At 37.0% G+C, this 14,474-nt stretch overlaps 1 protein-coding gene across 7 annotated transcripts in view; it reads left to right on the top strand.

Annotated features, from left to right (window-relative positions):
• Positions 1 to 14,474, top strand: part of ENOX1 (ecto-NOX disulfide-thiol exchanger 1) — a 548,229-nt gene that overhangs the window by 424,550 nt on the left and 109,205 nt on the right. The window lies entirely within an intron of this gene.

Consider the following 14,474-nt stretch of genomic DNA (forward strand, 5'->3'; position numbering starts at 1 on the left):
GGTCCAAAACCTAGTGAGGTAATAACCCTGAGTGAATCTGTTTGGAGCAAAAAAGTTTAAATTCCATGTAGAAGAAGAGAAAATACTTTAAAGCAATCATGATCGATTCTTCAAATAAGTTCAGAATTTTTATGCGTAAGACATTCAATATCATATTGCAACTAAGTCATGATGTAATGATGTCATTGGGCATCATCATCATCATCATCATCCTCAACAAATCTTTATCCTGCATCCACAATTCACACTGTACTAGGTGCTGGGCCAAATGGTTCTATGATTTGTAATAACTCAAATTTACATAGTTCTTTAATGATTGCTGGAGTTAATATAGTATAGAGAATGGAATGCCCGCCTTGAAGCCAGTAAGACCTGGTGGGACCCCAGGCAAATCACTTTACCTACCAGTGTTCTGATCTCTACAACAATGAATTGCCAAGAAAGTGTTGACAAGCATTTAACTTCCTTATACCAATGAAATCAAAGGACTAGTCAGCTCCTATCCACATCCCTTCAAGTTTACAAAGCTTGAAGTCATGACCTTTGTCTTGGAAGAGATTACAGTCTATTTGGGAAAACAAAAAATTATCAGTGACAATACAAAGTATTATATGATAATCGCCAGCTGAGTGGGACAGACAGTGTTATAGAAGACAATAGAACATACAAATTAGCCAATCTGTACTGATTTTGGCAGTGCTGGGAAGACACTGGTGAACCAAAAGTGTCTTTGCATGATCCTAACTCCATTCCCTCTCATTGACTCTTTGGTAAGGCCAGTTTGCAGTTGGGCAAGTATGGACAGTTTGCATACTTTGTAAGTCATTAGGTTGTGGTTATACTCTCAGGTGAACTTCAAGCTAACTGTAGGCAATGTTTTGGTTTTAAAGGTATGAAAAGGTTTTTTTTCAGGATGTTAGATTCTTAGAGGAAACTCATAAAGATCTGGATATATATTTTATATACATATATACGTGATACATAAGGATAAGGATTTTTTATGGAAGTAGATATTATTTAAGGATATTTGTAGACACTTCATGAGGCATGAAGTCAAATTAGCCCTTAATTCTGCCATCATATTGAATTTGAGATTGTTTAATAATGCCACAGTATAAACAATTTCATATGTATCTGGACACCTTGGATTAAGAATAACAATACCTAATTAATGACTATGTAGTCATTGACTAGAGAATTTCAAGATCCCTTTAATTTTGCTTTTTGTTCTGAAGATTATTCTGTTCAAGCCACATTTCCATACCTCCTATAGATTATAATGTACATTTCCTACAAATTGCATAATTCCCATAGATTATATTATTTGTTTTGGCCATCTGCTTTAGATTACATAATTATATTCTATTGCAAAAGCAAGTATAGGTTTATGCAAATGTGTGTGGGGTGAAACTGTGAACTGTAGCCATTGTCATTAAATAGTAACTCTATGGTAGTGAATCAGAGAGGTTCTGAAGGACCCCTACCTGACTTCTACATCGCATGCACTTGGAAATTGAATCACGCCCAGGCATCACAACAGCAGTCCTTGTGGCTGGCCATGGATGGAATGGAAAGAAACTTGATGCTAAAGCAGTGGTTTTTGCAGTGAACTGAAGGAAAATAGTTGTATAGAGGGCAGGGAGATGAAACTTTTTCAGGAGACATTGAAAGATGATCTAAGATGAAGGCAGGTATCTTAGGAGGTACCCCACAGGAACAGATAGGTCAGGAAAGGGAGAGAGCTGTCTTAGTCTGAACTGACATATTATGTTGCTGCCAAATCTAAGAGGATGAGTTAAAACACCAGCAGACCCCAAAGACCTGCAGTGGTGGGTCAAAGTGCAAATGGTGTATCTGATCGTATTTTGGTCTTTCCACAGAAAATGACAGCATGGGCAGCAACATCCTCCAACTGAAAATACAGTAGTAGTAATACGCTGCCATCACCTGCTGCTGAAAAAAAAAAAGTTTCCTATGGAGGAAAAGAGCATTCTATTTCTGTCAACAACAAAATGTCATTGTAGAACCTAAGTGAAAAGCCAGTAACTTCATCAGCTGAAACTAGCTGAGGCTTAAGTAGGCTGAAAGAGATTTCCCACAGTGGGCTTGGTTTGGTCTTCTAAATTCCTTAATTCTTACAATACGTTTTCATCAATTTCAAAAAACAAGGACCTTCCTCCCCATTCCCACCCCCATTTCTTCCTATGTTCTAAACCAGCTAAAAGGGCTCAACTAAGCAACTTTTTTTCAATTTTCTTATACAAGCATACTTCAGTTTTTGCAGTAGAAGTTTGCCTGAAAGTTATAAATAGACCAAATTTTTGTAAATGAATTCACATGTAAAAAGGGGGGGGGGGAGTTACTATTTAAAGGAGCCCTTTTGTAAAGTTAAGGATTTTTTTTTATGCAAATAATCATCCCTAATTGATCTCTTTTGTAAATTAGGTTTTTGTAGGTTAGATTATCAGGCCTACTTCTTATTCTTTAGTTTATATAACAAAGCAACAAAGTTATTTCATGCTTTTCATAAGCTGACTTAAAAAGCTTTCATAATGAAGTTTGACTGTTAAATGGGTCTCCATTCCCATAGAGGCATTGTATCCGGAAAATGCAGAATCATAGGGTCGTGGATTTACAGATAGAAGGGCCGGCCTCGTTGATCATCTATTCCAGCCCCCTCATCTTGCAAATGAAAGGTAAAGTCACTTGTCCAAGGTGATCCAGATTAGTGCCAGAGGCAGGGTCTGAATCCAGGACCCTTCATTCAAAATTCATTGCTTCCCTCCCTCCCACCCCCAAATACGTTGCCTTTACACTTACTAAGCAAACCATTATAGCATTAAATGCTGACTTGTCCCTTTGTGTTGAAAAGCTGCTCCTCACAGCCCACAGCTGGGATGGGATAAAGGCTACTGGCAGATTTTACACAGGAGCAAAGAAGTTAATAATGGAACTTTGAGGAAGAAAAATTGCTAAGATCCCAGCCCAAGAAAGTTTCAGGAAAGTGTCCAGTTAACCACACACGTTAGCAGTGCTCCAGCAGAGTCTAAAGCCTGGGGTGCTCTGATGCCTTTTAACTGCCAGGAATGCTATTATCTAGATTACATTTTATTATGTTTCCTGGGTATTTCATACTGATAAGGTTTTATGCAGGATCATTACATAGGAGAATAGATTTAATCCTGTTTTCTTAGCGGGCTTTAAGGACACTGAGGAATTATTTATGTAATAAGATGCAAAGTTGCTATGGAAAACGCTATAGCAACCTAACATCTTCACAAAACCAAGCAGCCACTTGTGACAGCAATCTAAATTTACATTTATTTTAGTGTCATTTTATCGGCAGTCTTAGTATCTCATTTTGACAGGCTGTTAAAATATGTTTTCAGCTTGCGCTTGAGCAAAATTAACAAAGTGCTGCTGGAATTAAAGTGCATTTTGCAGAAATTCTGGAAGTATTATAATACTTTTTGAGGGACTGTAGACCAAAAAAGAACCCAGCAAGTTTGTAAGTTTAGAGTTTGTTTTGTTTTCCCACATCAAGCAAAATCCCTTTCCCTAAATACAGTTTTAATTGTCTTGCTTTTATTGTATATGAAGTATGTAATAAGTATCTAAATATGAAATGGAGACTATCAGTATAAAATGGAACAATATTTATAATGTACTTTGCCAACTTTAAAGCACTATATAAATCCTAGCTATTATTATTGTTATTATTTAAGGATACATATCTTTTCCCCAGTCTTAGTGAGGCAATTATTGACAAAAATGACTTTAAATGGGTCACGACCCTTTAATATCTCATGAACTTAATCTTAAAATCATGGAGGATAGAATTAGGACTAGGGGAACAACCTTAGAGACCATCTAGTGCAATTCCCTTGAATGAAGATGAAGAAACCGAGGCCCAGAGAAGGTGTTACCTGCCCAAGGTCGCCCAGGTGACAGTTGGAATTCAAACCCAGGTTTTCTGATCCCATACCTGGCACTGTTTACATTGTATCCCTGGGCCAACCACATTAATATAGCCCTACACAGATTTGTTTTCAGATAAGACTTCCCTATCTAACACAAAATGTCCAAAAGCCTTGGTTTAAAAAAAATTGTCTGTATAGAATTGAAAATATGGAGCCGATTATTATGAAAGCAGTCTATGTTCTTTTTGGACCTTCATCTGTCACTACGCCTTTGGCAGTATCATGTATAATCTTTCAGGGGGTCAAGGAAGCGGCCTCACAATGTTTGAACCTAGGGTTGTCAAGCTGCCTGGCTGGGTACAGGATTTACCTCTCTAAGAGCAGATTTTTAGGCCCCTCCAACATGAGGGTGACCAAAGAGCTGTAGATATGTATCCCATTTAGTAGTGGAAAGATAGAAAGTATTGATTTTCATCTCAAGCTCTTGGTCTGGGATCGTGAAGTGTGACTGTAACATTGTTGAAATGGGACCACTGGCAGAGAGAAAAAAAAATCAGTATTAGGCCATATTAAAACACATGCTGTTACCAACTTCATAGTACTGTGATGTACTGTTTATTAACATCATTCTCCTAATTCCCCTCTGCCTTTATAAGGCTTTATACATCTAAACACAGTCAGTGACATGAAATTCTCATACCCCTGACTCTTAACTCTGGTACCTGTAAAACTTCTTTAGACAAAGCCCTGGAAAGGCTTCCCCTGTCTGAAGCACGGTAATGGAAAGTGAAGAAGAGATGAAATCTAGCAAAATTCCAGATCATTGAACATATGAAAGTGACACATATCTGATGTGAAGAGCTGTTTGGTATTCATTTCCTCTCCTTTCCTTATGCTTAAGAATGATAGGACTTACCATCAAATAATACTTGTCTAATACTTAGAAATCCTTGAACTTAAGGTTCTACTGAAATATACATCTTTATTATTGCGGTAAATTCTCCCGTATCCAAAAAGTTGTAGAACAAACATCTTTACTAAATGGACCATTCTAGGAAATGGGAGGGGTCCAAGGGCTACATCTGAAGCCTTTCTCCTGGTTGGGTTCTAAGTCAGAACTCTGTGGGATGCCCTGCCTACCTGTACTCCCTGGGAAACATTCTATGTAAAGTCATCAGCCTGGTCCATAAGTCAGAGCCATAATGAGCGGCTTGGGGAAATTTGTGACAGTTCCTCTATCTCACATCATATCTCACAAGCCCTTGGCTTTCACTTTGGGATGCAGGAGCCACCAGCTGCAATGCCCCCCCAGTAGCTGCAATAGTTATTCAACTATTCAATTTAACAAATATTTAATATGTAAATTAACAAAATAAATAATAAATAAATGAAATAAATATGTAAAAGCCATTGTGCCTGATAACATGGTATGGTGCCTAGGTTCAAATCCTTAGAACATAATTATTATTATCATCATCATCACGGGCAAGTCAGTTAAACTCTCTGGGCCTCATTTGGAAAATGGGGCTAATACCCATAGGACCTACCTCACAGAGTCATTGTGATGATTAAATAAAATAATGTATGTAAAGTGTTTTACAAATATCACAGCACTGAATAAATGTTAGTTCATATTATTAGGTACTGAGGATGCAAAGTTAGATTTATAATACTGACTTTGCTTTCAAGAAGCTTATAAATCTAATAGAAGAGAAAGCTATACGAGAAAAAAATATAGGGTGTCCCAAAAGTCTTAGCACAGTTTTAAACTATTATAGTTGTAGCATCCTTTTATTTCCCATCTTTTTCCCTAACCCCTGTAACACCTACTGCCTAGAACTTCCTACATAAAACTTAAAATAAACTTTAAAAGCTTAAAATTGCACCAAGATTTTTGGGACGCCCTATATTGTTCATTTTGATGTGAGGGATAGGAAAATAAATGAAAAGGAGAGATCCAGGCAAAGTGCTATGAGACATGTGAGGAGAACTTTCACATTGGGTTGGGTACCAGGGAAGGCTTCTTGAAGAAACTGGTGTCTGAAGTTAACTGGAAGCACCTTCATTTGCTTGAGGTACCCTCTCCTGGCTATTTTCAATAATTTTACGTACCTGAAAATTAGATTACTGTTGCTGGGGTTGGGGAAATTTATTGTGTTAACTCACATATGGGGAAAGTCAAGATTTCATCTTGCGTCAAAATTCTCACCTCCCCTGATCATGATTTCAGTTTCTAGACCCAATGTCCCATGATTATTTGCACAAATACCAAATGTGTACTAGATACATCACCGGTGTTCCAGACCAGGTGAGAGTTTGCAGAAGATTGTTAATGGCCTCTTGTCTTTTCTCTAATGGATGTGGAGTTCATAAAATGATTCCCCTTTTTTTGGGAAGAGAATCTTTCTCCGTCTTTTTCACTTCTACAAAGACATTTGCTTCTATGCAGGTTATATACAAAGTCAACTATCTTTAAGAAAAACATTCCCATAGACATGCAAGATGTTTTTGTTTTTGGATAATTCCAGAGACTGGCATGATCCCTTTCTGAGGAAGACGACATTTGTTTCCTCAAAACAGAACATGCTGTAGGAGCCAGTCCAGAGGAGAAGTGATTTGTACACAGTACCCTGCACACAGTAGGGGTTTAATAAGCTTTTCTTGGATGAACAGGGAATGGAATGTATCGACAATGTTGTCACATTTACCCCGGGTAAGGCTGCATCTGCTTTTTGTCACACCCTATCTTTTTCATTTCTAAAATCTGTGAACAGGTAAAGAGAAAAACAAAGATATTGTCAAAAACACTGATAACATCTGATGGCTACATTTATGAATGATTTGAGCTGCGGTGTCAATATTTTCATTTCCCATCTTTTCTCCTATTTTCTCTGCAACACCTACTGCCTAGAACAGCTGCCACAAAACAGACCAATTTATTGATTCCTCTTCCATTTTCAACACTTTCCATTATAATATTTCTCCCTAATTTGCTTCCCAAATGGCAAAAGAGGCTTTGCTTCAGATGATGGGATATATACCCTTTAAAATGTAAGTTGAAAGAGATAGTTAATATAATGCTGACTTATTAAGACAGTGCCCCCAATAGTTTTAGTTGAGTTAAAGAATATATAATGAAAACACATAATGGGATTTTATTTTATTATTAAAAGTTTACATTCACAAACGCTTAAGCTATAGCATATATATGTGTATATATACATATATGTATATATATAATACCTACACATACATTCACACACACATGCACACATACACAAAATAAATTTTTAGGACATAGGAAATATGGCCAGAGAATTTTGGATAAATGCTGGAAGATATATTCTCCTTTAAGTGATTTGCAGGTTAGTTCTCATGACAACTGTGTCTACCTGCTTTACTGTAATCTTCTAGTATACTTAACTAACTTTTAACTTCCCTAAATTACTTTAAGACTTAAGCAGTGTGCTAATAAGAAAGAGTGATTCAATTAATTTTTTGAAATATTATATGAATGCCTACAATATGCCTTCTTTCCTGGTGGGAAGGGTACAATGTGAGTACTGGAATTGGAGAGCAGAATACCCAGGTTCAAATCCTGCTTATTACACTGAATGACCATGAGTAAGTCACTTCACTTGCGTGAGTCACAGTTTCCCCATCTATGTGATATGAATAATGATGCTGATAGTACCTATATGGAATACAGGAAGGACAGAAAAATATGATACTTTCCCCATAAAGTTGTTAATCCCAAATAAGATAGGATATGTAAATTTTTGTTGTTGATAATGATGTTGATACAATCAATTGTTTTATATTGAAGATGGATTAACTTAAAACCATGAATAAAATGAGACTGAGACACAGTACTTGATCTGAAAACTTTTCCATTCATTTGCCTACACTTGGTTTGGAGTGAATCAGGCAGAGATGTAATTCTCCTGAAAAAATCTTAAAATATACCATCGGATTATAAATTTGGGAAGGAACCTCAGAGGTCATTGAATCCCATCTCCTCATTTTATAGATGAAGAAATTGAGACCCAAAATTGTGAAGTGATTTGCCCAGGGTTATACAGCGAGTATTTTTCTAAGGTAGAATTTGTACCTAGGTCTTCCTGATTCCAAGTTTAATGCTCTAGAGCACCTGTCCTCCATTTCTCTGGTTTACACTGAATCAAAGAGAAAATGTCGCCTCTGTCCTCTCCACCGGATGTAGGCATAACCAAAAAACAATACCTTGAATAAAGCAGGGAAATGTAGGAGGCAAGCAGCCTTATGAAGGTTTATGAAGCTCAGCATCTGCTCAGTTCCAGAGAAGGTGAATCTCTTAACAAATAGATGATTTGACAGGGCTGAGGTCCTAAACTCCATACCTGATGGGAAAGAAAGGTAAGCAAGTCACTAGGGACAGATAGTGAAATGATCTGCAGTTTTTTTTGTTGGCATCTAGAAATAATCAATCTGTTTCTTTGAAGTTGATAAGAGAATTAAAGTGGGACATTGAGAAAAATAGTGGACCCTCTCACCAGAAAATAACCCCAAAGTCCCTCCTTATACCCTATGACATTCACATTCTGTAACATAGTAGTAACATTCAGCCCATGTTATGAAACTTTTGCAGCCATCTTGTTGCATAAGATGACTTATGTGGTCCTCTTCAGGAAAGGATATAATGAATTCCTGATTCACAAAGTGCTGAAGTACCCACTCTGGAAAACATTGTACTGGGTTCTATGAGAGATGTGAAAGTCCCCACCCTCAAGTGGATTACAAATGTTCTTTTTTTTTTTGTCCTTTAATTTTTTTAAGTAAGGTGAAGACTAAGGTTGATTGGAAGATGGCAAAGATATAATACAGAACATGTAGTTTGAGTTTTTCTTTGATAATTAGCCTGAAGACATTACCTATGAAACATATATTTGACATTTTCAATAATTGAAAGTTGTTAGGTCCCTGGCTTTTAAAAAAATGAGTAAAATATAAAGTTTTGTAATCATGTTGTGTGGGCAGCTAGGTGGCACAGTGGATAGAATAAATGCCTAGCCTGGAGTCAGGAAGATGCATCTTCCTGGGTTCAAATCTGGCCTCAAACACTTACTAGTTGTATGACCCTGGGCAAGTCCCTTAACCCTGTTTGCCTCAGTTTCCTTATCTGTAAAAGAGTTGGAGAAGGAAATGGCAACCTCTCCGGTATCTCTGCCAAGAAAATCCCAAATGGGATCATGAAGAGTCCAGCATGACTGAAAATGACTCCACAACAATATCAATCATATTGTAATTACATGCATATAATTATATATGTAATGAATATATTATATTCATTGTTTTATGGTATAATAACATTTATTATGGTTATATATAATTATATTAACATATAATTATGTAATATTTGAATCATTAGCACCTCATTTATAAAGCACTTTCTCAACCACTCAGTCTTTTAAGCTGTCTCCCATTTCCAGTAACATTTCAGTTAACAAGAGAGCTTTTTTCCCAGAGGATTTCCCTTAACCTTTCTGAAACAAAATATTTCATGTTAATTCTTAGCTTAATTTGAATGCAGTCATTTCCTTAAAAATCGCTGAATATGGGCTGAAGTCTGCTCCATCACTGACCTCCTTAATTCAATCAAGGTCACCCCCATAAACTTGCCCAAACAGCTTTATTTCTCAATTAGAAAAGAGGCAGAGCTGTTTAAAAGCATTTAGTGTTTGATTAATAGTGCTTAGTGGGTGCTTCAGCACTTACTGAGGTTTTTTTTAAGTAGTTGCCAGTAAGAATAAAACATTGCCAACTAAACTCATTGGAAATTCAAAACAAATCATTTTAGTGAGCAAAAGCAAAAACTGCTTTATGTGGACTCCCAAGAAAGGTTTTTGTGTCCCAGTAAAGAGGTTTTTAATACCTTAGCCTAAGTCTCCTCTTGTAGAAATGTGTATAATTTAGGTATAGAGATAGTTCTTGAAACTAACTGTGGTCTGAAACTGAGTTTGAGGAATCTGAGAAGACAAACTGTCTTCTTTGTGGGGCAGGGTCACACAGAGAAGAAGGGGAATATGAGATTCCAGAACACACAACGTTGGGAATGAATGAGCTATAGTCTTGGTGGAGATGGGTCTAGTTTCATAGTAGGGAATCTGAGGTATCTGAAAGAATGGAAGATTTGAGACTGTTGAAAAGAAAGGATGGTGGGAGAATGGCTGAACAAGTCATAGTCCGTGCAGGAGAATGCTGGAGACAGCTAGAACCAGCCATGTGTGAGCATGTAGACCTTGGAAATCAGCAAATACTACAAATTAGAACTTGAATTATTGTTTTGCTGATTATATGGACTTAAGAGTAATGGAAAAGATCTGAATAATGCAAATTAAGCTTAAAAGTATGTCCTGCATACATACCTTCCCATCTCTTCCCCTCCTCACCCCCAAGCTGGTGGTTAAATGTTTACCAGCACACCTCTGGGTTCATGAATGTAATGGAATATTACTATGCCATAAAAAACAATGAATATGAAGGCTACAAAAAAGCAAGGGGAAATGTATATGAACTGATGCAAAGTAAATTAAGCAAAATCAGGAATGTATATATATATATATAATGTCAATACATATATTTATATTATATGTAATACATATACTTATATGTATAAATATTTACATAATATATATAATACGTATACTTACGTACATAAATATATATAATGGCAATAACAATATAAATTGGAAGAAAAAAAAACACCACCATGTAATTATAATTAACATGCTTGTCTCTGAAGAAGAGAGGAGAAGTTGTATCCCTTCCCTTCTTTGCAGAAGTGGCGTATTAGAGATGTAACATTCCATATACTTTTTTACATGGTTGATATGTTGGCAAGATTATCCGAACTACTTTTTTCCCCTTTCTTTTTAAAAATTCTTTGTTACAAAGGGGAGGAAGGAAGGATATATTTAGAAATGAAGGTGTTATTGGAAATGAATGAGGCAGATGACCAGACATTTCCTCCTTGCTTCCTAGGCCTGCCCAAAGGCTGGTCTTGCAAAGTGACCTAGTTCTCTTTTGAAGGGAGCCCCAGTAGAAAAGACAAACTTCCAGGATTTAAAGTAAGGCATCTACAGAAGAAGGGATTATTTGGTGTCATCAGGCAGAGAAGAAAGGCACCTGAACCTTGAATTATAATCTCAATTCTTCCCACAATTTCCCATGTGACTGTCCTCTGAGTTTCAGTTTTCTCAGCTTTTAAATAAGGTTTCTCTAAGAGTCTTGATAGAATTATGACCAGTCACCAATCAAATGAGCATCTGAAATCTCTTTGCAAATATCAGATGCTATATACTTCATCAATAATTATTCTGGTAATTGATCCAACAGAATCTAAACAATGGGAATAGATTAGAATAAATTGACAGAGAAAAGAGTTTTGAGGCAAGGAAATAGAATGTGATTACAAAACAACAAAAGTCGTCAAGAAATTGAGAGAGAAGTGAAAATGGGCCCAATGATATCAAAGTGTTACTGAGTAAAGAGAAGAAAGAAGGTCTGAGGTTGTTGATGGGAAGAAGAAATACAAACAGGCTTTAGGGTAGAAGGTTAACATTAGATAGACATTGCCACATGCATGGTTTAGCTCTAAACCATCGACCTAAAAGAGACCATTTAAAAGAAGGGAATGATGTAGACAGAAGCAGATCAGCCAGCCACTAGTGCCCAAGGAAAGAGTTCTCCCATTCTCCTGATGTAAGGAGACCAACAAAGTCTTTGGCTGCCTAGGTCACAGAGGGGTAGAGAGAAAGAGTGCAGGATAAGTGACCTTGTGTCCTTGCCAAGGAGAGAAACCTTAAAGCCTTCTAGATTTGAGAATATACATACGAAAAGTCATTCTAGTCCTTTACAAATGAAGCCACTGAAGAAGGAAGGTGGTACTGGGAAGTTTTCTCCCCCTAAGAACATAGATGTTCATTCAATCCTGAGTGTGTCACGAGGCCATTCTAGATAGAAACTACGCCCATAGTTTTGCTTGCAAAGAAAAATAATACAACATCTAGTAGATGAGAAAAATGTGCTTTGGAGACATTGAGTAGAGGATTTATGAAGGCATTCAATCACAATATCATTATAGGAAAGACATTAAGAAGCATTCATTCAGAAAGGGAAAGGTAGATTTTTTTTTTTAATCATGAGACATAAAAAGGAGAAGTTAGAAGGAAGGGAACAATGGTGCTTCAGATGTTAGATGCTGAAAAATAAGAACAGTTAACATGTATGTGACACTTTAAGATTTGCAAAGCACTTAACATACATTATCTCATTTATTTGTCAGAGTAACCCAGGGAGGGTAGGCACCTCCAGTCTTATTTTTTATCTCCATTTTATAAATGAGGAAACCAAGATTTGAACCCAGGTTTCTCCTGCTTTCTGATCCAGAATCCTTTTCACTATGCCACGGTCTCTTTTCTAAAGAACAGCAATCAAAGAAGAGAATGTCCTTTAAACTGGGCCAAATCCATGAACAGACTGTTTAAAAACAGGGAGCAGACTCCAATGTGGTCAGAATACAGTCATTTTTTTCCATGTCTGTGTCATCCTTTGTGGACTACAATTTCTGAAGGACAGGATATTTATTCTGCCTTCTACAGTATCTACTACTGGATACAACCTTGGAGTCAGGAGGACCTGAGTTCAAATCTGGCCTCAGATACTTGACACTTACTAGCTATGTGACCCTGGGCAAGTCATTTAACCTTGATTGCTTCAATAACAACAAAAAAAAATGCAAAACACTGATATTGGATCCAGAAGATGCATGGGTTTGAATCCTGTGCCTGACATTCATAAGTAAATCTTAAGTTGTATAATCCTAGACGAGTCCCTTTTCTTCTCAGGACCTCAGTTTCCTTATCTACAAAATGGAGCAAATAGTGTCTGTGATAAACTCACCACAGGGTTGTCATGAGGGTCAAGTTTATAAAGTGAATTACATACTTAAAGCACTATGTAAATTATTTATTCATCTTAATTAGAATTATTATATAATAGAGTGCCAAGCAGAAGTAGGTGTTCATGAATAATTTAGGTTAAGGTGGGGGAGGTGTTTGTTGAGCTGAATTGAAGATGGGGTGGCAGGTCCCCTTCCTTGGGATACAGGAGGAGGCGATCTTCATACATGCATTCTTTCGAACTTCTGTCCCCCTTTCTTCTTTGTTGTCAATCTTCATATAGTTGGAGCCTCAGAGTATATTGAGTCCACCTGTACATGAACAGAAACACCGCCCTCCACCCAATATCTTTGATAAATAGTCTTCCAGGCTCTGCTTAAGGAGACTTGCTATTTAGTAAGCAAAAACTGTCTGCCTCCTGAGGAAGTGCTCTTCTTTTCACACAGCTTTAATTGGTGGGAAATTCTCTCTTCTTTACCTTGAGCCTAAACTGGCTTCCAGTTCTATTTCCTCTTGCATACAATGACAGTCAAAGCCTTGAAGACATCTTTGATCCTCCTACCTACCCCACTCGTTTTCTTCAGCCAATCTCCCATCACAATATCTCCAGCCCCTTCACCATGTTAGTTATCCTTCCCTGGACATTGTCCATCCTACCATTATCTGAGTCTCACTTAGACTCCATCAATGTCTGAGTGGTCATCAGCACCATCTTATCAGATTCAACTAATTGTTCTTAACAATCAAGATTTTTTTTTTGAAGGGGGCAGTTGCTGACAGCCGTTCCATGTGTTGACTGTGCTTTCCAGCTCTGTATCATCTTCAGATTTGATAATATCATCTACACGCCTTCATCTGAGTTATCAATGAAGATGTTAAGTAGCCGAGGGCAAAGGACAGACTTCATTGGATGGCCCTTTGTGTCCAGTCATTCAACCAGTTTTATCAAATAAATTCTTGAAATCTTGGCATACTATGCTTGCAACAGTTGCCTGATCTAGCATGTTAGTAACTTTTAAAAAAAAATAAATCAGGTTAGTCTGGCATGCCCTATTCTTAGAGGAGCCATCTGTCTCTTAGTAATAACTACTCCCCTTTCTAAATGCTCAGAAACTAGAATAATATGTTCTAGAATTGTGTCAGAAATCAATATTAAGCTTACTGACTTGTAATTTGGAAAGCTGACCTATGCCATAGGAGAGTTGCAAATAGAAGATAAGTGTTCATGGCATGGATGAAAGTTTCCGAAGCATATAAAGGAAGTGCATGGATGATAAATCACATGTCTACAAAACTTTGAGTTTTATCCATCACTTTCCACACAACTCTTTGAAGTAGATAGTGAAAATGTTATTATTCCCATTTTACAGATGAGGAAACAGGGCTAGAGAAATTAACTGAGAGTGTCCATGATTATATAGCTAGAAAACAAAAACAAAATGTTTTCTTTGTAAGTCACTTGCCTGAGGTTTAGACTATTTTGCCAGCAACTGAACTGGTGCCCCAATGATTCGGACAGCCAGGCTTCTTTGGGACTTAGCTGAGAGAGGAAAATTTGTATCTTTCTCATGAGGTAATTATTTTATAATAAAATAAGTCGGCACCTAACACAATA

This window comes from Vombatus ursinus, unplaced genomic scaffold, assembly GCF_900497805.2.
Source record: "Vombatus ursinus unplaced genomic scaffold, bare-nosed wombat genome assembly UNPS02014802.1, whole genome shotgun sequence".
Classification (NCBI taxonomy): Eukaryota; Metazoa; Chordata; class Mammalia; order Diprotodontia; family Vombatidae; genus Vombatus; species Vombatus ursinus.